Below are 23361 nucleotides of genomic sequence, written 5' to 3' on the forward strand. Positions count from 1 at the left end.
GATCTGAATTGTAACTGTAGCAGAGCACCCTTCCCTTTTCAGAATCTATGATCCGATAAAGAAATGCATCTGCAATCTTAAGTATTGGATCTTTCCCAAATTCACGACGACTACTAACGACTGTCTGAGAATTGTGATCAATGTCCAATGATGAGTGCCAGTGAACTTCATTACAGACCTGCACTATGTCATGGCATATTATTATACCATATTTTGTTGAGTGCACCTCCAGCCTCTCAACCTCATCAGCAACCTGCCAAGGACCAACAGCTGAATCTCGGTGAGGAGATGGCATCTCAACTTCAGCTCTTTCGCCACCTTTATCACTCCAACAGGTTTTCGACATGGCTCAAGCACCTTTTAGAGTGGATACGTCTTACAGTGACCAGTACACAAATGTGGAGGAGGAAGAATTGACTAGCTCCATTAAATCAAGAAGGATTAGTACATTCTGCCGGTTAATGCACAAAGAACAATGGATGGGCGGAATGCTGAAATAATGTCAAACATTCAGCCCAGTACAGGGATCTGGGCCTAAATCCATTCTTTTTTTGCACACCACGCCATTCCAGTTTAGACCCAGCCATATGCAAATCAGTCTTGATCCTGCTCCCCATGTGAACAGTCCAGCCCGAACTGCCATGCCAAGACCTCACTAGTCCGGAAGCAAGCGTCCTAGGACTGGTTTTTGGGTATCGCCCCTCATCAGCCAGGCTAGCTTGACTCAGGTGGCATGGAGAGAATGGGCCCCATGTCATAGCTTACCCCTCCCACCAAGGGTGACTAATGCACAAAAAACAACTAATGGGTGAAGTACTGAAACAATATCAAACATTCACCCCCATTTCAGAGCTCTAGACCTGACATCGTTTCCTGCCTACTTTCAATCATCCACCACCAACCTCCCATAAACCTCCATTCTGCCAGACTGTCGCTAGCACACACCCCACAGATATAAAAAGGCATATTAGGAGGTTGCGCATTCTCTTACATGGCTTCTAAGCCTGGAACGAACGCCCACAATACATCAGAACCTGCTCTTCTCTTCTTAAATTTCCCCAGAAAGCTGAAGCCGATCAAAGCTAGACTCACTCACCTGCTACAGCACCAGGATACCCTCACAGGGGATTAGTGTCTTCTAAAAATATAGCTAACATACCAATGTATAGCATAACAAGATGCAAGCAATATAACCCATGCCACCTGTCCTGAAAATTATTTTCCTAAAATACTGAAGTTCATTACAGAGAGCTTAATTTTACAATTCTGCTTTATTTGCTTATGTAGCCCTCTTGATTGCCTTGAAGCAATGTTTTATGGTGTGTGTTTTGAAGGAGGCAAAGAGTGATCAGTCATTTTACCTCCTATATTTTCTAAAGCTATCTGATCTGAAGCACAGCTCACCTTAACTTTCTCTGTAGTAATTGTAAAACGTAAAGGAAAAATATTTTCTAAATATTCTACTGTATTAATCACTTTAGGTATCCCAAATAAGGTTCATTATTAGATGGTGAGTGAAAATATGCGTTTGTCAGGGTATTGCGCTCGCTGTACAACGACCATCAAGGGCAAAATGAAACTTCAGTTGCTCCACTAGCCTACATTAATCCGAAAAATCACTGCTTTCTTCCTTGCACATTTTTATTGCCAGGGAGCATAATCCTTCACAACACAGCAGCAATATGAGGCGGTTAAGGGTTAGTGGTAGTCTTTAAACAATATTGGGGTAAGGCTATGAAAAGGTCCAGTGTATCTTCTAACATTCAATTAAGTAGTTAGTATTGAATAAATAAAGGCTGTAAGAAAAGAGTCTGAATAGATCTACTGCATTGATTATCTGAAACTAATACGCTTGGATCTGGCTGCCACCTTGATAACACGAAGCAAGGAATTAATGAGATCCATACAAAGTTAAGACCTGTTAGTATTTTATTAAAATTTTTACCGATAACAGGTGATTGTTATTGTAGAAATCTTGTATTAGGGATTCAGTCATTTCAAGATTCTCATTTAGGGATGTAAGGGTAGCTGTCTTGTTTAAAAGACTATCCGTGTTCATGTATAACAACAAAAGAGTGACTGTGGTGTAATCTAGTGCAAGTACACATTGGTAAAACACAACAGCAAGGGAAGCCAACCAAGTTTGTAAAAGAACCCTCACTCACCGACCTGGTCGGTGACATGCTTCATCTTAGGGTTCCACCAGAGAGGCCGAATGCCTCCTGGTGTGCTTCTACGCCTGGTTTACAGCGGAGCAGGATGTTGAGATACGTGTGTACGTGCTGGTGAGAAAGGAAAGTGGCTTAAAAGGTGACTGGTTCTGGCCTGTCAAATAATTTTATTATAGGCTGACCGTTGACCATTAAAAGAAGTGGGACGAATCTTAACTAGTTCAGTAATGTAACTAGTAACATTCGGTTTACGTGTGTGAAATTGATCAACATGTTTCTGCTTCTAAATGAGATTAGCTATGCATTCTTCAGGACCTATTCAGTTCCACGGCGGTATGCGCACCCTAACCTGAGGAACTATCAATTCGAGTACAACTCAGTTATACTGGTGATCTCTCGCGTAGAGTCAAAAGACCAAAAGCACCTGCAAAAAAGGGAATGAACAGAAAAACATACATGTGTTTTAACCATAAGTCTATTAACAAACATATATCAGGTTGCTAATAAGCAGGCAATAATGTCCTGCGCTGTAAATGTGTATAGAAAAAACTTGGTATGGTATAAGACATATATATTTAAATGTCTAAAGTGATATCGCGAAACTTTATAACTATATGTTCCTTCATAAACTTTTTTTAAATATGAAAAAAACCTATGTTACGCTTTTCGGTACCATATTCTTATGTTTGACCAGATAAGACTACCATCAGGTTGAGGGGTAAAACAATAGTTATCATACAGCTCATAGTAACTAAGGTGACACGGTAAAAACAAAGTGCTACATATGTATGACTGAAATCCCAAGCAAAGCCTGGATCCCAAAGAAATGTGCACCGAAATACAACACACATAACACAACACTATGGTAGAAAAAGTGGCTTACATTCGCTTGTGAAGCGGATAGCTTCATGGGTCTAACAGTGAGAGAGAGCAAACACCTGACGGACAAACGGTATTACCAGCCCGTTGGAGACCCAATGTTTAAATGTAAAACAGGCGGTGGAAAAGAAAAACCTCCCATGCTTTTTACTTAGTTCCCAATTTGTACGCTCCAGCGAAAGACCTAACGCGGTCCTCCCTGGCCCGGATATTGCAGAGTCAAGGCACTGCCGGGAAACAAATACAACTCTGCGATCGCGTGGCAGGGTCACGTGGCAGGGTCACGTATAACGACGTATGACGTGTTAACGCGAAAGGGGAATAATAACTAGAACGTGGCCCCATTTGTCTCTAGAATATCGGAAAACTTTATTAGTGAGGAGCACACTGACATTGTCAAAGTTGCTCATTATGCGATAATAATACGAATCGCATAAACTGTCAGCCTGATAAATGTTATTTTATACTATTTGACAAAATGCTATTGGCAAAGTTTAAAAGAATTACCCTCCCATACAAAATGTGTAAACCTAGCGTGTACTAATACTAAATCAGCGCTAGTAAACAGCACAATTAATAGGAAAGGGGGTCAGGCTGCTAGATAGTGTATACTGATACTGAATCCGTGCTAGTGCACAAAACAATTAGTAGGGAAAGAGAGGGCAGGGCGGGCTGCTGAATATCAGCCATTACTATTGAAGTGTCCAACGTCCTAATCGGCTATTAAGCTGTAAAGAAAATATGTGGTGTGTTGCGTATCTAGAAGGAGCAGCCTCCATGGTTTTTAACTACGAGACTATCTCTTTATACGCAAAAAGAAAAAGGAAAATAAAGGTGGGGTTTTTTTGGAAAACCAAATATGATAAGCCATACCCCACTGACATAACTGATGTCCGTGAACACTGTCAGCAATGGAACAAATTCGGATCATGAAGGTATCAGAAATTCTGACATTCAGAAATACAGGTGGCACACTCCAGAACCACAGAGACTGACCATTTGGCTGCAGAAATGCTGATCAACGCTGCAGGACAGAACCCCACGGAATATTATCATTGAGTCATGTCAGGTGGGTGGATAATCGATAGATCCACCGTTGTTCTTTTTCAAAAAGCGACTGTTGGGGAGATCTTCCAGTTGGGAGATGTTTAATCACTGTCCAGTGTAGGTCATTTGTGATGTGATTGCATTGAAGAAAATGTTCTGTCAATTTTGTACTGTTTTTCTTACAGCGACTATTACTAAGATGTTCACATACTCGTTGTTTGATTTTTCTAGCAGTCATGCCCACATATCTGAGCCCACAGGGGCAGGTAATGTGGTAGACTACATTGAGAGTGTTTCAATCAGTATGGGATTTTTGCAACCATTGTTTGCCTTGGTCCAGATCAAGACGTTTTGATGTGGTAGTCAGGTGACAGACACTGCATGAGACTCAAGGGAAATGACCCAGCACTGGTGGGAGCCCCCACGCATTCAGAACAGTCGCCATCTGATCAGTTGTTTCCATCTTCAGACGGGTATGGACCAAGGTGTCTCTCAGGCTTCGCTCCCGTTTGTATGAAAAAAAGAGGTTTTTCCCAATGGTAATTGTTACTTTCAAGGATCCTCCAATGTTTGCAAATCGATTTGCTAACAAAGTTAGATGCTGCATTGAAGGTGGTCACACATGTTAGAGGCGGTGGTTTAGTACCTCTAGGGGTCTTCTCATCCAGGAGAGCTTCTCGATTTTGATTGCGAGCTCGTTTGCAATTCTTTCCGAGAATCCCCTCAGGATATCCACGATTCTGGAGTTTCGTTGTTAAGTCAGCAGCTTGGCTTTTAAAGACTGCAACCTCACTGCAATTTTTTCTCAGCCGCAAATATTGGCCAAAAGGGAGATTTTCCCGTAATGGACGCGGATGGTAACTTGTAAAGTGCAGTAGGTTATTCTTAGCTGTTGGCTTGTGATGCGTCCTGGTTTGCAGTCTGTTGCCGACTCTAGATATCACAACATCGAGAAACAGCATTTCTTTCTTGTCATATGAGTGGGTATACCTTAAATTGACATCACATGTATAATCCAATTGAAGAATTCATGCAGAATATTCTCAGGGCCTTGCCAAATAACGAGCACATCATCTATGTACCTCTGCCAGAAGGACACATAGGAAAGGTATGGATTGAGATCAGACAAGATGTGGCGGCACTCAAAATCATATACATATAGGCCAGCCACACTTGGAGCAAAAGTACTGCCCATTGATGTTCCGTTTGATTTAAGATATAAGTCGCCCTGGTATTGAAAGAAATGTTGGCACAGTCAACGACAAACTTCTTGGGCGTGATGCATTCCCAATTGTTATTTTTCAATGTAGCCTCAATCACACTAATGGTTGAATCCTGAGGAATACAGGTATAGAGACTCTCTATATCTAGTGTCACAAGGTAGGTGGAGTCTTCTGTAATCTCAACTTCCTGAAGGAGAGCGAGCAGACTTTTGGTATCTTTTAGATAAGTGCTTGTAGCTTGAATAAGAGGTTTTAAGAAAAAATCGCAATACTGTGACAAAGGTTCCAAGAGGGAACCCATCCCTGATATGATGGTTCTCCCTGGAGGTGGTAACCGATTTTTGTGCGTTTTTGGCAAGGTGTAAAAATAGGGTATAGTGCCTTTGCTGGAAGTGAGAAAGTCAGCCTCGTGTTTGGTAATGTGTCCACTGCTTTCAGCCTCAATCACCAGAGAGGAAATGGTGTCGCGGAGAGTTGGCGTTGGATCCACAGAGAGGTGGGTGTAACTCACTTGGTCAGACAGAAGTAGTCTGAACTCCGCATCATAGTTCTCAGCATCTTGTACCACTGTACCACTATACCCCTGCCTTTGTCGGCGGGCTTTATGACAATGCCTCGATTGTTCCTCAGTGATTCCAGAGCCTGGAACTCACAGGCCTTCATGTTTTTGAATACACCTGTTTTTTCAAAGGTTTCCACATCCTTAAAAACGGCTTGCTCAAATGCAATAATCTACGGGGGATGGTATGAGGTGGAGGGATGAATGTGGATTTCAACCATAACAAGTTTTTTCTATACACATTTACAGCGCATGACATTATTGCCTGCTTAGCTATTATTAGCAACCTGCTATATGTTTGTTAATAGACTTATGGTTAAAACACATGTATGTTTTTCTGTTCATTCCCTTTTTTGCAGGTGCTTTTTGTCTTTTGACTCTACGCAAGAGATCACCGGTATAACTGTGAGTTGTACTCGAATTGATAGTTCCTCAGGTTAGGGTGTGCCTTAGGGTGCGCATACCGCCGTGGAACTGACAGTAGGTCCTGAAGAATGCCTATCTAATCGCATTTAAAAGCAGAAACATATTGGCCAATTTCACACACGTAAACCGAATGTTACTAGTTACATTACTGAACTAGTTAACATTCGTCCCACTTCTTTTATTGGGCACTGGTCAGCCTTTAATAGAATTATTTGACAGGCCGGAACCAGTCACCTTTTAATTATCCAGTATTTGGGGTGTCTTTCATAGATTCACATGCCTGAATCATTCCCCGTCGTCGAGACGGGAGCCTCCGGTACATAAAAAAGTAATGTTCTATAGACATACATAGAGAAAATAGGCCTAAGGGCCTCCCCTTAGTAGCCTCTCTTTGTCCTTATGTAAAAAGGACCAAACTCTCACAGTCAGCCAATCAGCTCCGACCTCCCTCTAGAACCTTCCTGGGAGGAGCCTCAGTCCCTCAGATTTTCTACCGCACGTTGTGCTAGGGAGTCTCCAGCCTGAGCTCTCCTCAGGATTCCTTCAAAATCATCTAACATTCTTTGACAGTGATTCTTCAATCTCAACTCTTCAAGGATTACTTCACTACACTGTTTTTGCAGTAAGTGTTTTCTTTCCACTGCTTTCTTCCATGTCTGAATCACAGAAGAAAGCCCTCTTCAGGGCCTGCTCTTCATGTGGGAAGAAAAGGATCCATGTGGATGATAAGCATGACCTATGCTTATATTGCCTTTACCCGGACCACGTCTCGGACAAATGCAGAATATGTAGGTCTTTCCCTAAAAAGACCGTGAGGGACAGGGAAGGTCGCCTTCTCATCTGGCTCGACAGGCTTGAGGACCGAGACACTCTAGAATCATCTGAGGGCAGTGTTTCCAAGTCCTCAGAAGTCTCTAAAAAGAGGCCTAGGGTAACTTCCCCTGGCCCCTCAGACACTCCTCCTAAGAAGGCACACAAGAAATCTTCAGAGGCAAGATCTACGACATCTTCAGTGTCTGTTCAGGAAGATCAAACCTTTAAAAAGCCTGCTCCGTCCTCTACCAGACAAGCCCAGAGGACTACCTCAGTCACTACCACTGTGTCGACGACATCAGCGTCGTCGCCTTCAGCGTCGACGACGACGACTACATCCTCGTCATCAGGTAGACCTGTTTCCTCTGTTATTCTACTGAAATCGTCGTCAACGACGAAGACCTTGTCGACGACGAGGACTACACCGACGACATCCTTGTCGAGCCCATCGTCGTCGAAGACGTTGCTAAAGAACCCACCGTCGACGACGAAGACGTCGACGAGGGAGTCGACGACGAAGACGCCGTCTACGAAGACACCGTCGACGAAGACGTCGACGACGGACTCGCCGTCGACGAGTGCACCGACGACGACAACATCGACGTCGAAGTCGTCGTCGACGACCAAGGTACCGTCTACCACCCCACCGTCGACGAGGACACCGTCGACGAAAGACTCGTCGGCGACGACACCGTCGACGGAAGACTCGTCGCCGAAGATGGCACTGTCTGAGCCATGGAAAAAATCCAGACTTGTGGAAGTGTCGGCCCTCACGCTACCGCCGTCGACGACACCCTCGACGACGACAGGATCGTCGACCACACCCTCGACGACGACAGGATCAAATGCTACGTCTGGCAAGACTACCAAACTGCAAATTACCCCGGAAACAACGTCTCCGAGCAAAGTGGAAATGCAGCCACCTCAGGAAATCTTCCAAAGTGAAGAATCTGAAGAGGATGACCACCTGGGTCCCGCTACTTCTATCTCGGACCTTAATGTCAAATGCCAAAGCACTGATGAGGAACAGGAGGAGTTCACTTATCAGGAACACTCCGTCCACACTAGTGTCCGCACGGAGGTCACCCCCATGATATGCCTACCGGCGGCTCTTGTCAATGACCTGCGGTTCCTTGTACAGGATTACAAGCAACGCTTCCCGGATGCGGACAGTGGGAATCAGACACCTATGGTACATACACCAGCGTCCGCCCCAAAACAGTCTCAACCTCTCCCTCAAACCCACCGTGACAAGGTCCAACCTCAGGTGGTGGACTCCTCAGACGAAGATGAGGATGAGGAGGAATTGGAAGAAGGAGAGGTCCAGTAGGTCCACTCGGACCAGGATGAGGAGGATGAGTATGTGGCGTCATCCCCAGCTTCACCACAACCACGCCAAGCGGACTCACCGCCTGTGGACATTGGCGGCTTCCACAAACTTGTGGAAAGGGCGGCGAAGAGATTCCATATGGTCGTGGAATCAACTGAAACGGAATGCTTCTTGCACGATTTCAAAGAGCAGCCGCAAAAGTCAACTAAATCTATTCCAATTATAGAGTTCTTGTGGGAGCAAGGCAAGAAATTAATGCTGACACCCGCTTCTGTACCCGCGGTTGTTCCACGCCTGGACAAGAAATACATAGCCCCACTTACAGCGGCGGCTTGCCTCAATGGACACCCCAAACCTGATTCGGTGGTTACGCAGGCGGCCCAGAAGAACTCCCGCAACCCTTCCTCCCCGCTGTCCGCTCCTCCAGACAAAGAAGGCAGGAAACTTGACACGATCAGAAAAAGATTCACGACAACATCGGCCATGACCATCAAGGTGGCCAACTCCATTGCTTTGTTGGGACGTTACAATCGCCAACTTTGGGAGGACATAGCCCCTTACGTAAAGGAACTGCCTGACGCAGTCCAGGGTGAAGTCAAGGCTCTCCTTGTGGAAGGTCAAACTTCAGCTGCGGAAATAATTGACTGTGCTATTGATGCAGCCATGACTGGCTTCCGTCAGCTTGCTGGAGCTGCTGTTCTGCGCCGTCAAGGGTGGCTGAAAGCGATGTCATTCCGCCAGGAGGTGCAATCGAAGGTGCTGGACATGCCCTTCGACGGCCAGCATCTTTTTGGGGACAAGATCGACTAGGCACTGCAGGCCATAAAGAAGGACACCGATACTGCCAGGGCACTGGGCACTTTGCAGTCGCGAAACCAGTCCTTTCGAGGCAACCGATCCAGAGGTCAGTCCTCTTATTGAGGTTCCTATCAGAACAAGTCCTCGTATTCCTACAATAACAAGAATCAATACCAGCACAAGCAACAACAAGGTCGTCAATCTTCATACGGAAGATCTAACTTCAGAGGCAAAAATCCCAAGAGGGGCACTGGCGGCCGCCAGTGACCGATTACTCCAGCCAGTCCTACCACCCTCTCCATCCTTTCAAATTGGAGGAAAGTTGACCCATTTCCTCACCAATTGGCAACACATCACCACGGACCGGTGGGTTCTCCAGATGATACGATTCGGCCATTCTCTCGAATTCACCACCATCCCTCCCAATACACCTCCCCAAAGAAGGGCGCACAAACACCTACGCCTGCTTCTCCAGGAACTTTCTGTCATGCTACAGAAGGGAGCAATCGAACGAGTTCCAGCATCCTTAAAGGGGAAGGGGTTTTATTCCCACTTCTTTCTTGTACGACAGAAGGAGAACAAGTGGAGGCCCATTCTAGACCTCCGGGCGCTCAACGCTTTCCTGCAGAGCCAATCGTTCAGGATGGTGACGATCCAAGAAATCCTGGGCACTCTGGAAAAAGGAGATTTCATGACATCCTTAGATCTCCAGGATGCCTACTACCACATCCCCATCCTCAAGCGTCACAGAAAATTCCTGAGGATCGAAGTTGCAGGCCGACATTATCAGTTCAAAGTCCTGCCGTTCGGCCTCAAATCCGTGCCGCAGATTTTCACAAAGTGCCTTGCACCGGTGGCGGCTTTTCTGCGTCAGCTGGGTCACCAAGTCTTCCCCTACCTAGACGACTGGCTGGTGAAAGCACCCTCACCAGAAGGCGCGGCCAAATCCTCCAGCGCCTGCACCAATCTTTTTCAGAGGCTCGGATTAACCCTCAATCTCAAAAAGTCCTGCATTATCCCTACGACAAAAATTACCTTCCTCGGGGCTACCTTGGACACGGAGTGCGCAAGAGCCTTCCCCTCGAAGGAACGGACGGACAAGAAATTGTCTCTAGCCACAGCTGTGGCAACAAAGACACACCTCAAAGTCCGGACTTACACATCCCTCCTGGGAATTATGTCTTCCTGTATACTCCTCATCCCTCACTGCAGACTCAGGATGCGCCCGTTGCAGGAAGCTCTCACGAGCCAATGGACTCAAAGTACTGGCTCTTTCGAAGACATTGTACGGATAACACCAAAAATATCCAGAGGTCTAGAATGGTGGAGGCGTCGCAAAAATCTAACCATAGGATTGCCGTTTCTCCTTCCAGCGACACCTCTGGTGATCACCACGGACGCCTCCCTGGAAGGATGGGGCTCTGTTCTCCAGGACCTTCGTATCAGCGGCAAGTGGGACGCTCAGGAAAAGCTGCTCCATATAAACCTTTTGGAGCTGAGGGCTGTATATCTTGCTCTACAGGCCTTCCTACCACGCATCCAGAAATCCCCAGTGCTCGTCAAAACAGACAACACCACGATGATGCACTATCTCAACAAACAGGGGGGAACGCGTTCGCTCTCTCTATCACGCGAATCGCAGAAAATCTGGAACTGGCTGGTGCTACACGGGATCCCGCTCGAAGCGGACTATGTACCCGGAAAAGACAATACCATCGCGGACGCCCTGAGCAGACAAAGATCCCTCTCCTACGAGTGGTCACTGAGCGACAACGCTCTGGCTCACATCTTCTCTCAATGGGGAGTCCCAAGAATCGACCTGTTTGCCACCAAGGAGAACGCCAAATGCCCAAACTACGCAAGCTGGCATCCCCAACAAGGGTCACTGGGAAATGCTTTTTCCATCGGTTGGTTCAGCGTGTTTGCGTACGCTTTTCCTCCGTTTCTGATGATCCCGAGGCTCCTCAGGAAGATGAAGGCGGAGCCCTGTACCCTGATCCTGATTGCCCCGTTCTGGCCGAGGCAACACTGGTTCTCGGATCTGCTTCGACTCTCCATCAGGTCACCGATTCGTCTGAGGCAGCACCCAAACCTCATAACGATGTCCAGCGGACAGGTACAGCACCCTACCTCCAATCGCTCAAGTTATCGGCCTGGCTCCTGAGCACAGAGAGTTCTGTGACCTAAATATCCCACAGGACTGCAGAGATGTCCTGGCAAAGGCGAGGGCGGACAGTACAAACAAAACCTACTCTCTCAAGTGGAAAAGGTTCTGCATTTGGTGTTCAGACCAGGGCCTGCGGCCACTCGCTGTCACCCCTGAACAGATATTACCATACCTCCTACATTTGGCACAGTCAGGACTGGCACACGCATCCATTAAGGTTCACCTGGCAGCTATCTCTAGGTTCACCAGAACTTTCACAGGACCTTCTCTGTGGTCAAGTAGGCTAGTCAAGCAATTCCTGAAGGGGCTCTACAGATCCTTTCCGAGGCCTCGGAAAGTCCCTCCGACATGGCAACAGAATCTGGTACTCAACCAACTCATGAGACATCCGTTTGAACCCATTCATCGAGCATCTATCAAATACATCTCCTGGAAAACGGCGCTCTTGCTCGCTTTAACATCGGCCAGGAGAGTTAGCGAGCTACAAGCTTTGTCCATTCAGGAACCATATATGCAGTTCAGACAGGACAGGGTGGTGCTGAGACCGAACCCTAAATTCATACCAAAGGTGCCTTCGGACTTTCATCTCAATGAACCAATTGTCCTTAGGTCCTTCTTTGCGAACCCTTCCACAGCAGCAGAAAGAGCACTGCATTCTTTGGATCTCAAGAGATGCCTAAAGTTCTACCTGGATAAAACTAAGGCTCTCCGGAAGTCTTCACAACTGTTCGTGGCATACAGCAGACCAAGAATGGGCCTGCCTCTTACGAAGCAAAGCATCTCAAGATGGATCTCCTCGGCGATTGCATTCTGCCACGAAAAGGCCGGACGGCCTTTGACTGATCATGTTACTGCTCATTCCACCAGGGCAATGTCCCCGTCAGCAGCACTATTCGCTGGGGTGCCAATCTTGGACATATGCAGAGCGGCGACCTGGAAGTCACCGCACACTTTCTCCAGACACTGCTGCCTGGATATCGAACTTCAGAAGGATGCAGCAGTGGGCCAGGCGGTGCTTCGCCATCTCTTTCAGTGAGGTGAGCCTTCCTACATCCCGCCATCCAGGTATGCACATTCTTTGCTCTTGTGATGTTCCAATTATGCTGTCCCCATGTTATATGATAATATATGCATTGTCTAACATGTCTGCAGAGCGACTTTACATCACGCATGTGCATATCTGATTGCTAGCTACTCTGATTCAGGCATGTGAATCTATGAAAGACACCCCAAATACTGGATAAGAAATCCGTTACTTACCTGTAACAGCAGTTATCCAGTATTGGTGTCTTTCATAGATTCACATGCAACCCTCCCGCCTCCCCTGGAAGGACTCACATCCCTCTCTGACAATATTACGTCAACCTAGCTGGGTGCGTACGAAAATCTGAGGGACTGAGGCTCCTCCCAGGAAGGTTCTAGAGGGAGGTCGGAGCTGATTGGCTGACTGTGAGAGTTTGGTCCTTTTTACATAAGGACAAAGAGAGGCTACTAAGGGGAGGCCCTTAGGCCTATTTTCTCTATGTATGTCTATAGGACATTACTTTTTTATGTACCGGAGGCTCCCGTCTCGACGACGGGGAATGATTCAGGCATGTGAATCTATGAAAGACACCAATACTGGATAACTGCTGTTACAGGTAAGTAACGCATTTCTTCACTTTCCTTTCTCACCAGCACGTACACAAGTATCTCAACATCCCGCTCCGCTGTAAACCAGGCGTAGAAGCACACCAGGGAGGCATTCAGCCTCTCTGGTGGAACCCTATGATGAAGCATGTCACCGACCAGGTCGGTGAGTGAGGGTTCTGTAGTAGGGGATCTCTCTGTATAGTCAAAATCTAGTGAATAGTCCCGCTCATGTGCGGGGACCCCAGAGCAATCAAAGATAATCTCTTAAGTTGTCTTCTGTGCAGTCCTGCATAGACTCTTAAGAGAGAATAAAAGACAAATAATGCAGTCTATACCTGCAAGGCTACACTGTCCAGTACTTCAGCTAGAAATGCAAAGGATATTCCACCAATATCATATTCAGCACAGTCTGCCAAGTTTCACCATAGAGAAACTTCCCCCTTCACAAAATCCTTGGAATGATAGAGAGGAAGGGATGGACAGACAAGCCCCCCATAGGCTGCCATTATGTGGCTCAAAAAGGGAAACCGTGCCTTTAAGGAAACTTTCCAGAACTCTCTGTATACCAGAATGCACAGCAACTCCCTCCACTTTCAGTTCTTTTTTCCGGCTCCTGCTAGCAGAACCCTGGAGCATTGAGCTCTCCCTTTTTTGGGTGTTTTGTCTAATTTTTTGCACTTTTCGAATGTTTAGAGTGTTTCACTCGACGTGTTTTTGTTCCTTCTTCCTTTTGCTGGAATGTTATGGTGAGTTTGGCCACTTTTTTGTCAGATATGCCTTCCTTATTTGACAAATGCCCTGAGTGTGCCAGGAAGAAGGCCAAATCTGATCCACACAGGGTGTGTATCCTATGTCTCCCTTCTCATGTCCCTGTGGATTGTGAGATCTGCCAGCAGTTCTCCAACAGGACCCTGAAGGACAGGGAGAAGACTCTGCTCCGAGGACTGGAGCAAAGAAGACCGCAAGATCAAGGTGGGTCTGGGCATGGAGAGGCCTCTTCCTCTGCCCGTACTTCGGCCTCTGGGGGGCTCACCAGGAAAGAGAAGGCCAGAAAACGTCCCAGGGCTCCGTCGAAGTCGACAGCCTCTGCGTCGACAGGGGTGACCACCATCTGCTCCCCGTCTCCCCAGGGCTCTGGGTCGAAGCGACGTCGCCGTTCGACGTCGCCGTTCGACGTCGAGGGGAGTGACGTTGAGACCTCGGACGAGGTCGACGTCTCTGACCGCTTCGTCGTCGAGACGCCATCGACGTCGTGAAGGGTCTGGAAGGCATCGGCGCTCGCCGTCGAGACGACACCGCCGTTCGGTATCTACTCGACGTTCGCCGTCGAGACGAAGATCATCGAAGTCGAGAAGAGAAAGATCATCGACGTCGAGAAGGCGATCGACGCCGACACGCTCGACGCCGAAAAAGAGGTCAGCGTCGAGAAGGAGAAGATCGACATCCTGGGGACGTTCTAAGACCAGAACGGAGTCCCAGGGCTCTGTAGTCAGCCTTTCCATGGCTTCCACAAGCCCACGGTCGCGGCGCCGCCGTCGCTCGGCCACGAGGAGGTCGGCCTCTAGGTCACCCCCATCAAGGCCAGCGCAGAAAAGGAGAGTGGTAAAGTCTCCGGCCTCTGAGTACTCCCAGGCCTTTTCGCCATCACGGCCCAGGACGCCTACGCCTCCCCCGTTGCCCAAGGACCCTCCTCCGCGTAATCCTACGCCTCCACCACCTCCTCCCCCTCCTCATAAACCTCCTCCTCCACCGCCGCCTCCGCCGAGGTCTCTCTCTTTGCCTCATCTCCCGACACCACCTACGGGGCTTCCACGTCCCAGGCTCCCTCCTTTACGGCCAGTGGACAAACCAAGGCCAAGGAGGTCGAGATCTCGCTCCAGGCGGAAGGACAGATCCAGATGTGACCGTCGTTCTTCCACACGGTCCAGACGGCGCCACAGGAGGGACAGGTCTAGGTCCCGCCACAGGGACCCGTCCAGTGCCTGGGACTATTCCCCTACATTGTTGGACTCCCCTCAGACGAGGGTATCTCCAGTAGACGACATCTTCTTCCAAGAGGTGTTGTTACGTGGGGCGGCGAAACTGGGCATTACACTCACTGTGCCCACGCCATCGACTTCAGTCATCTTCGAGACACTGCATAAGAAACCGCTGTCTCGCCCCTTGTTGCCCTTGATGCCAGGGCTGGAGGAACCTGCCATGGAGCTCTTCCTCACCCCTGCCTCTACAAAATCGGCACCTTCCAGACTGCGAAAGAAATACAGGGCCCCGGACTCAGACCTGGCGTTCCTTCGCTCGGACCCCATGCCGGACTCGGTGATAGTGACGTTGGCAAGAAAACAGCACTCCACCGCCCCGCCGTCGACAAGGCCTTCTGACAAGGAGAGCCGTTTGATGGACTCGGCCGGCAGGAAAGTCTGCGGTACAGCCTCCACTTCTATGAAGGTCGCGAGTGCCTCGGCTCTGTTGGGCGGTTACTGCCAGGACTTATGGGAGTCCCTGCAGCAGTCCTGGAACACCTTACCAAGGACAGAAGGGAGGATTTCCAAGAGATCATTAATGAGGGGATGATGGTCTCCAACCAGGTGATAAGCTCGGCTGGGGATTCCTCGCTCTTGGCAGCCCACGGGTACTGCCATGGGATCAACCTGCGACGCCACGTCTGGCTGCGTCTAACGTCACTGACGCCCGAGGCGCAGCAGAGGGTCGCCAACCTACCGTTTTCAGGAGCGACTCTGTTCGGCAAACATGCGGATTAGGAGATGGCCCGCATGAAGGCGGAGGCTGAAACCCTGACGGCTGTCGGGTTGGAGAAGCCGAAGGAACAGAGGAAAACCTTCCGCCCGTTCCAAAGGCGTTACGGTGCGCAGGGCAGAGGGCAAGGTCGGCAGGCTGGACAGCAGCAGCAGCAGAGTACCAGCGGCGGCCATTCCAAAAGCGCCAGAGGGGCAGAGGTGGTCAGTAGTCCTCCTCCGCGAACAAGGGCCCGGCCGGGTCTAAGCCCTGAGGTGCTACTTCCCCCCCTCGTCTGTTACCCGCTCGGGTGGGGGGGGAGCATATAAAATTACTTGGAAGAGTGGAGAAAAATGACTGCGGACAAGTGGGTGCTGAATATTGTTTGCAATGGATACAGTCTTCATTTTCTCAGCCCGCCTCCAGCGATTCCACCGGTTTGCTCGCAGTTCCAACTGTACGAGCTCCAGCCGGAGGCCGATACCCTGTTAGGAAAAAGGGTGATAGAAGACATCCCTCTGTCTCAAAGGGGAAAGGGTCTTTACTTCTTTCTGGTACGCAAGAAAGACAAGAAGGAGTTCAGCCCCATTCTGGATTTGCGACAAGCAAACAAATGGATTCGCAGGGAGAGGTTTTGCATGCTGTCTTTGCACCAGATTTACCCTCAGCTGCAAAGGGCAGAATGGCTTTGCGCGATAGATTTGCAGGATGCGTACTTCCATGTGCCCATTGCACGGAAACACCAGAAGATCCTGCGCTTCCAAGTCAGCGCCAATCACTGTCAATACACCGTACTACCGTTTGGACTGAAGTATGCGCCCAGGACTTTTTCAAAGTGTCTGGCAGTGGTGGCGGCACACCTGAGAAAGAACAAGGTGTTTGTTTACCCATACCTGGACGACTGGTTGATCAAAGCCTCCACCTTCCAGGAAGCGCAATTGCACTCCAACAGGATGGCCCTTCTGTTGAACCATCTGGGGTTGCACATAAACATGTCCAAGTCTGTCCCGACTCCGGTCCAGTGCCTACAGTACTTGGGAGCCTCCATCAATACGCTGTCAGCAAGCGTGTCTCCTTCGGAGGAGAGCAGCTTATCGATCCTTCGGAAGGCTCAGGCTCTCATGGCTGTTCCATCTACGACGGTGAGGACGGTGGCTTCTCTACTGCGGTCGATGGCCTCTTGTATCTTCCTCACTCCACATGCACGCCTACACATGCAGCCGCTGCAGGAATATCTGGAGGATCAGTGGGACCAGAGGCGAGGGAACTGGGACGACAGGATACGACTGTCTCTGCAGGCTCAGCAGTCCCTGAGATGGTGGTGTTCAGCAGAAAACCTCCTCAAGGGGGTTACGTTCCACAAGGACATTCCCACTCAAACTATCGTGACTGATGCTTCTCTCCACAGCTGGGGAGCGCATTCCGGACAGTTACAGATCCAAGGTATGTGGTCCCCGACGGAGTCCACGTACCACATCAATTTCCTGGAACTCCGAGCTGTTCACTTGGCACTGCAGGCCTTTCATCCGTCCTTCCAGACCGACTCTCTGCTTGTACAGACGAACAATACGACCACAATGTATTGCCTCAACAAGCAGGGGGGCTCGAGATGGCGCACACTGTCACAGAAAGCGCAGGCGATCTGGCACTGGCTGCTAGCCAGAGGACTGACGATAATGGCTACCCATCTGCTAGGTGTGCAGAACGCTCAGGTGGACGCACTCAACAGACTGATCCAGGAAAACCACGAGTGGGTCATAAACAACGAAGTGCTCGGAGACTTCTTCGCCAGGTGGAGCACTCCAGACGTGGAGCTGTTCGCCACCGCCGACAACAGCAAATGCCGAAACTTCGCATCCAGGTATTACCAGCAGGGGACTCTGGGTAATGTGTTATGGATCAACTGGTCGAACAGCTTTCTGTACGCTTTTCCGCCCATTCCCCTAATTCCGGCAGTGCTCATTAAGCTGTCCCAGTCCAGGGCGCGGATGATCCTCATTGCTCCGGAATGGCCCAGACAGTGGTGGTTCACGGACCTGCTTCACCGGTCTCTCCTTCCTCAAATACGGCTGCTGTGCCGGCCGCACCTTCTCACGAAGTTCGGGGGGCAGATGGTGCACCCCAACCTCTCATTGTTGAGTTTGGCAGCATGGCTCCTGAGATAGTGCAATATGGCCACTTGAATCTTCCTGAGGATTGCATGGACATATTGAAGGAGGCTAAGCGTCCTTCCACTAGGACTTCCTATGCTTACAAGTGGAAGAGGTTCTGCATCTGGTGCACATCCAAGAACTATGATCCGACAACATGCAAGGAAGCTGTCATCCTTCCATACCTCTTGCATTTGGCGTAGTCTGGCCTTAACTTCCATTCTATTAAGGTTCTTCTCGCTGCGCTGACTGCCTACAGGAAATGCCCTTCACAGACATCCTTCTTCCAGATTCCTGTGATAAAGGATTTTTTGGGAGGCTTGAAGAAAGTGTTTCCTCCTGTTCAGCTTCCTTCGCCTTCGTGGGAACTGAATGAATGTGGTGCTGTCCAGGTTGATGAAGGAGCCTTTTGAGCCTATTCATAAGGCTTCGCTGCAGCACCTGTCCTGGAAGACGGCGTTCCTCGTGGCCATTACATCGGCCCGCAGGGTGAGTGAAATTCAGGCATTGTGTTGCCAGGAACCTTATACTGTATTTCATGCTGCTTAGGTTGTGATGCGTACTCACCCTCAGTTCCATCCTAAGGTGATTTCTGATTTTCATGTTAACCAGACTATAACTTTACCAAAAAATTTCCAGAATCCTTCCACTCCAGCGGAACGGTCTCTTCATTCCCTGGATGTCAGGAGGGTGTTGAAATTCTATCTGGATAAGACCAAGGATATTCGTAGGTCAGACCAATTGTTTATCAACTATGGGTCGGTCAGAACTGGTCTTGCTACCTCTAAACAGTCCATCTCTAGGTGGATTGTGTCCTGTACCCAGTTTTGTTATCAAAAGGCTAATAAGACCTTAGGGGGTAAGCCTAAGGCTCATTCCACCAGGGGCAAAGCGGCTATAACAGCGTTGCTCCGTAATGTTCCCATTGCAGACATCTGCAGGGCTGCCACGTGGAAGTCGGTCCATACCTTTGCTAAGCACTACTGTCTGGACTCTGATGCCAGAGCAAATGCTCAGGTTGGGCAGGCTTCGTTACAAAATCTGTTTGCACAGTAGTGGTGTTGTCTTTTTCCTCCACCGCCGGTTTGGTTGTGGGGATGGGCTTGCCATTCTATGCACTAGATTATGACTATACACAGAGATCCCCTACTACAGAAGGAGTAGTTTCTTACCTGTAACTCCAGTTTTGTAGTAGGGGTATCTCTGTTATAGACATAAGCGCCCTCCCTCCTCCCCGGTGGAGAAAAGGATAAAATACTGAACACTACAGGTCTAGCTTTATACACGTCTAAAAAGAACTGAAAGTGGAGGGGAGTTGCTGTGCATTCTGGGATACCGAGAGTTCTGGAAAGTTTCCTTAAAGGCACGGTATCCCTTTTTAAGCCACATAATGGCAGCCTATGGGGGGGGGGCTTGTCTGTCCATCCCTTCCTCTCGATCATTCCAATGATTTTGTGAAGTGGGGAAGTTTCTCTATGGTGAAACTTGGCAGACTGTGCTGAATATGATATTGGTGGAATATCCTTTGCATTTCTAGTTGAAGTACTGTACAGTGTAGCCTTGCAGGTATAGGCTGCATTATTTGTCTTTAATTCTCTCCTAAGTGTCTATGCAGGACTGCACAGAAGACAATTTAAGAGATTAGTTTTGATTGCTCCGGGGTCCCTCCACATGAGCGGGACTATTCACGAGATTATGACTATAACAGAGATACCCCTACTACAGAACTGAAGTTACAGGTAAGAAACTACTCCTTCTTTTACAAACTTGGTTGGCTTCCCTTGCTGTTGTGCTTTACCAATGTGTACTTGCACTAGATTACACCACAGTCACTCTTTTGTGGTTATAAACTGATTTACAGGGGTATAAGAGTGCCTCATTTCCCTCCCTCTCGTTGTTTGCTATATATCCGTGTTAATATTCAAACTCAGAGGGAAATGCAGTAGATAGTGGGATTTCTGAATGGAGAGCAATGTTATTTTAGAAATATATATGCAATGCCACCTATGAAGGGTGAATTTGTAGAAAAATGGGTAAGGAAAAATAATAGAAAATAGTCACTATGTAGAGTCCTATTTTGGAAAGTAAGCTTGATGTCTTCTTTTCCAAGGAAAATTAGCTTAGGGCGGCCTGAGAATAATTTTGTCCCCAGTACTGAAATTAGATTACTGAAAAAGATTATTAACTATAGCTAAATACTAACCCCCCAGGGGACAAAAAAGAAAGAGTCTCAGGAGTGTGAAATTTAATATAATACCTACTTGTCCATGGGAAAAGTTGCTTCATAAATCTACTTGTCCTGTCCCAAAAATCCACGTGTCCCTTTGGTGCCATGTTGCGACAAATTATGGCAGACCTCTCCTTATATACGAGCTCTGATTATGCTAGAGCTCATACCATAGTAGTGTTTGAATACTAGCAATTCCCATATTTTGCCACCTGTACGCAGATCTACATACTGGGGATGGAGGTGGTGGTAAGCAACAGTCCCCCATGGGTGGAAAGCCCTTTTGAGTCTGTGCAAACCTACTAACTTGCATGTTTTATGGATTGTCGGCTTGTCTCTAATATTTCCCCATACAGAGAAAGGTCTGAAATTTACTCCTGGCAAGGGAAGAAGTAAAACTTTTTCCAGGTTTTGGGAAAAAAGTGGTTGGTGGGAGTGTGAACAAGTTACTGCGCAACAGATTTCCGCATGAGCAAATTTACACATGCATATTTACTCGCGCTAAAATGCAGTTTACAAATATTTTCATGGGGTGTGATTTGCTAACCTACTTCTGTAAGTAATACAAGGCAACCCCTGTCTGGAGGTAGCTCCTCTGTGCACAGCTTGAGAAACCCGTTGGTTCGTATTCCCATCAACAATTTGAGTAAATGAGTTGAAATCAATATGGTTCAGTTAAATTTATTTTAGATCATTCTCTTCATGATCAGAATTTTTCTTTGTTTCAAAATTCTGATCATGAAGAGAATGATCTAAAATAAATTGAATTGAACCATATTGTTGGACAGGCCTCGTGAAGGGGCCGCGTCCTCCCCGCATCACAAGACTCGGACACCGGCTCTCCCGGTGTCACCAGAAGAACCACCCCGGCAACCCACAGAAGCAACCCGCAACCCGTCCCCAACGGGACGCCTGCTCCCGAACACCCCGACATCGGCCGGCCCGGGCCACCACCGGCAGCATTGCCCCGGCCCTGCCGCCATCTTGGACACTGCACCACGAGGCCGCGTGGCCTCAGCTCGACCCCAACCCTGGGCTGGCCAGGCCCCGACATCGAGGCACCACCATCCACACAGGAGGTGAAGAGACCACTTGGCAGGTCAATGGGAGAAAGGAGTGTCGATGGCTCTCCCCCGCCAGGTGCCGATCACCCCCAGCCTCCCCGGGCGCTGGCTCCACCCCCCTGCTGGGTGTCTGGACTCCCTCATCCCGGACCTCCCGACCTCCAAGAGCGAGGGTCCGGACATCAAAGGAGGCCAGACCTATAACTGGGGCAGCTCCAGAGCAGGAAGGCAGTTGTATCCTGGAGTCGAGAGACACCTTGAAGAACTCATCCTTGACGGACTGCTGGCGCTGAAGCAGCCCTGCCTTGTGAATCATCGTCCTGCCTGCTGGCGCTGCCGCAGCCCTCTGCAACCTACATCCTCGTTGGGACCTGCTGGCGCTGCCGCGGCCCTCTGCAACCTACATCCTCGTCGGGACCTGCTGGCGCTGCCGCGGCCCTCTGCAACCTACATCCTCGTCGGGACCTGCTGGCGCTGCTGCGGCCCTCTGCAACCTACGGCCCTCTGCAACCTACATCCTCGTCGGGACCTGCTGGCGCTGCCGCGGCCCTCTGCAACCTACATCCTCGTCGGGACCTGCTGGCGCTGCCGCGGCCCTCTGCAACCTACATCCTCGTCGGGACCTGCTGGTGCTGCCACGGCCCATCCTTGTGTGAACCATCGCCTTTGCCGGCTTGCGCTGCCGCGGCCCTTCACAAGTGAGTCTTATCATCCGAGCCTGCTGGCGCGGCCCGACCTTCCAGAACTCCGAGCTTGAGGATTGTGAGCTATCCATCGTACCACCTCAGTACCAGACCGGTACCAAGACTGTCCCGCTACCCCCTTTCCCTTCCAGAGACTAGAATTGAGAGGACCCTCGTGTCCCGATCTCACTGTATCGTTGATATCCTTGCTGCAAGAACAGTATATAAAGAGTGTTGACCTTATCCTTGTGTGGTGTCCATCTGTGGGGGGGAAGTTACTTGTCTGTACGATCGCTGGAGACGGCCCTCACCGGAGGCCTCTCCTCTTGTCCTCGGCCGACCCTCCAGGTCCCCGTCTAACACATATTGATTTCAAATCCTTTACTCAAATTGTTGGTGGGAATACGAACCAACAGGTTTCTCAAGCTGTGCACAGAGGAGCTACCTCCAGACAGTGGTTGCCTTGTATTAGTTTGTGATAATCCACGCTGTTAGGAACAGACAGCGACACCTCTAGCACGCTACAAATTGTACAATAATCCAGATTTGGATCACCGGGCTGTGCGCGTCCACTCCTTTACTACTTCTGTAAGTACTCATGAATTCATGAAAAGTGTACATCTTCACTAATGCAAGGACATATGCCAGGGGTGCATGCACTTCTGTGACTTTATTTAAGAATTGGGCCTATAATTAGGTCTGGCGTTTACCAAGACCTTTTGTTTTTATTAAAATTCTATCTCTTTCCCTCTCAATGTACTGGCTGGCTTCACTGTGAGTGACAGCATTCTGCTCTTAGACAAGGAGCATATTGGCACGCTAAGAAGTTTTGTTCAGTGCCAGGACCTAACTACTATAACAAAGTGGGTTTTTTTTAGACCAAAATTATTTTCGTTTTTGCCATTGTTTATTGTATTGATGAGGGCCCGGCAGCTCCCACAACAACAAAGTTTTGCAAAAACCATGTCAAAAGAAGACGCACATTGACAAAAACAAAAAGCTGACCACCGATGGCATACCTTAAATTACACAGTAGATTAGCAAAACATTTTTAATGATCATTTCATTTTGAAAGCAAAGAATCATCAATCTTCCTTTCAAGCTTTTACATATATTTGCATCTAATCAGAGAGCATACTGGGAGAATCATACATAGCTTCAAATTTTTAAAACTTTGCAAGCATGTGTACACATTTTTATATTGGAACCAGTGTCAGTAGTGGAGTCTGAACTTGCATTTCTTTGGAGCGGTCACCCTAATAATAAAGGCTTTGTTTTAATGAACCATAAATACAAGTAGCAACTGCATTAACATATGGACATAAATATTAACTTAACTGCAGACAATCCCTTCCATGATTCATACCGTGGTGCGGTAATCTGGTAGCCAAAGGGTGAAAAGGACAAGACAAAATAAACATGAGTCTTGTTGTCCTTGACTCCAAACAATATGTCGTGG

General features: G+C 48.6%; 1 protein-coding gene across 10 annotated transcripts in view; it reads left to right on the forward strand.

Moving 5' to 3' along the window:
- The window catches only part of APC (APC regulator of Wnt signaling pathway), an 831398-nt gene that overhangs the window by 608819 nt on the left and 199218 nt on the right, over nucleotides 1-23361 (forward strand). The gene's annotated exons all lie outside the window — the stretch shown is intronic.

The sequence above is a fragment of the Lissotriton vulgaris genome, chromosome 3_1 (assembly GCF_964263255.1).
Source record: "Lissotriton vulgaris chromosome 3_1, aLisVul1.2, whole genome shotgun sequence".
NCBI classification, from domain to species: domain Eukaryota; kingdom Metazoa; phylum Chordata; class Amphibia; order Caudata; family Salamandridae; genus Lissotriton; species Lissotriton vulgaris.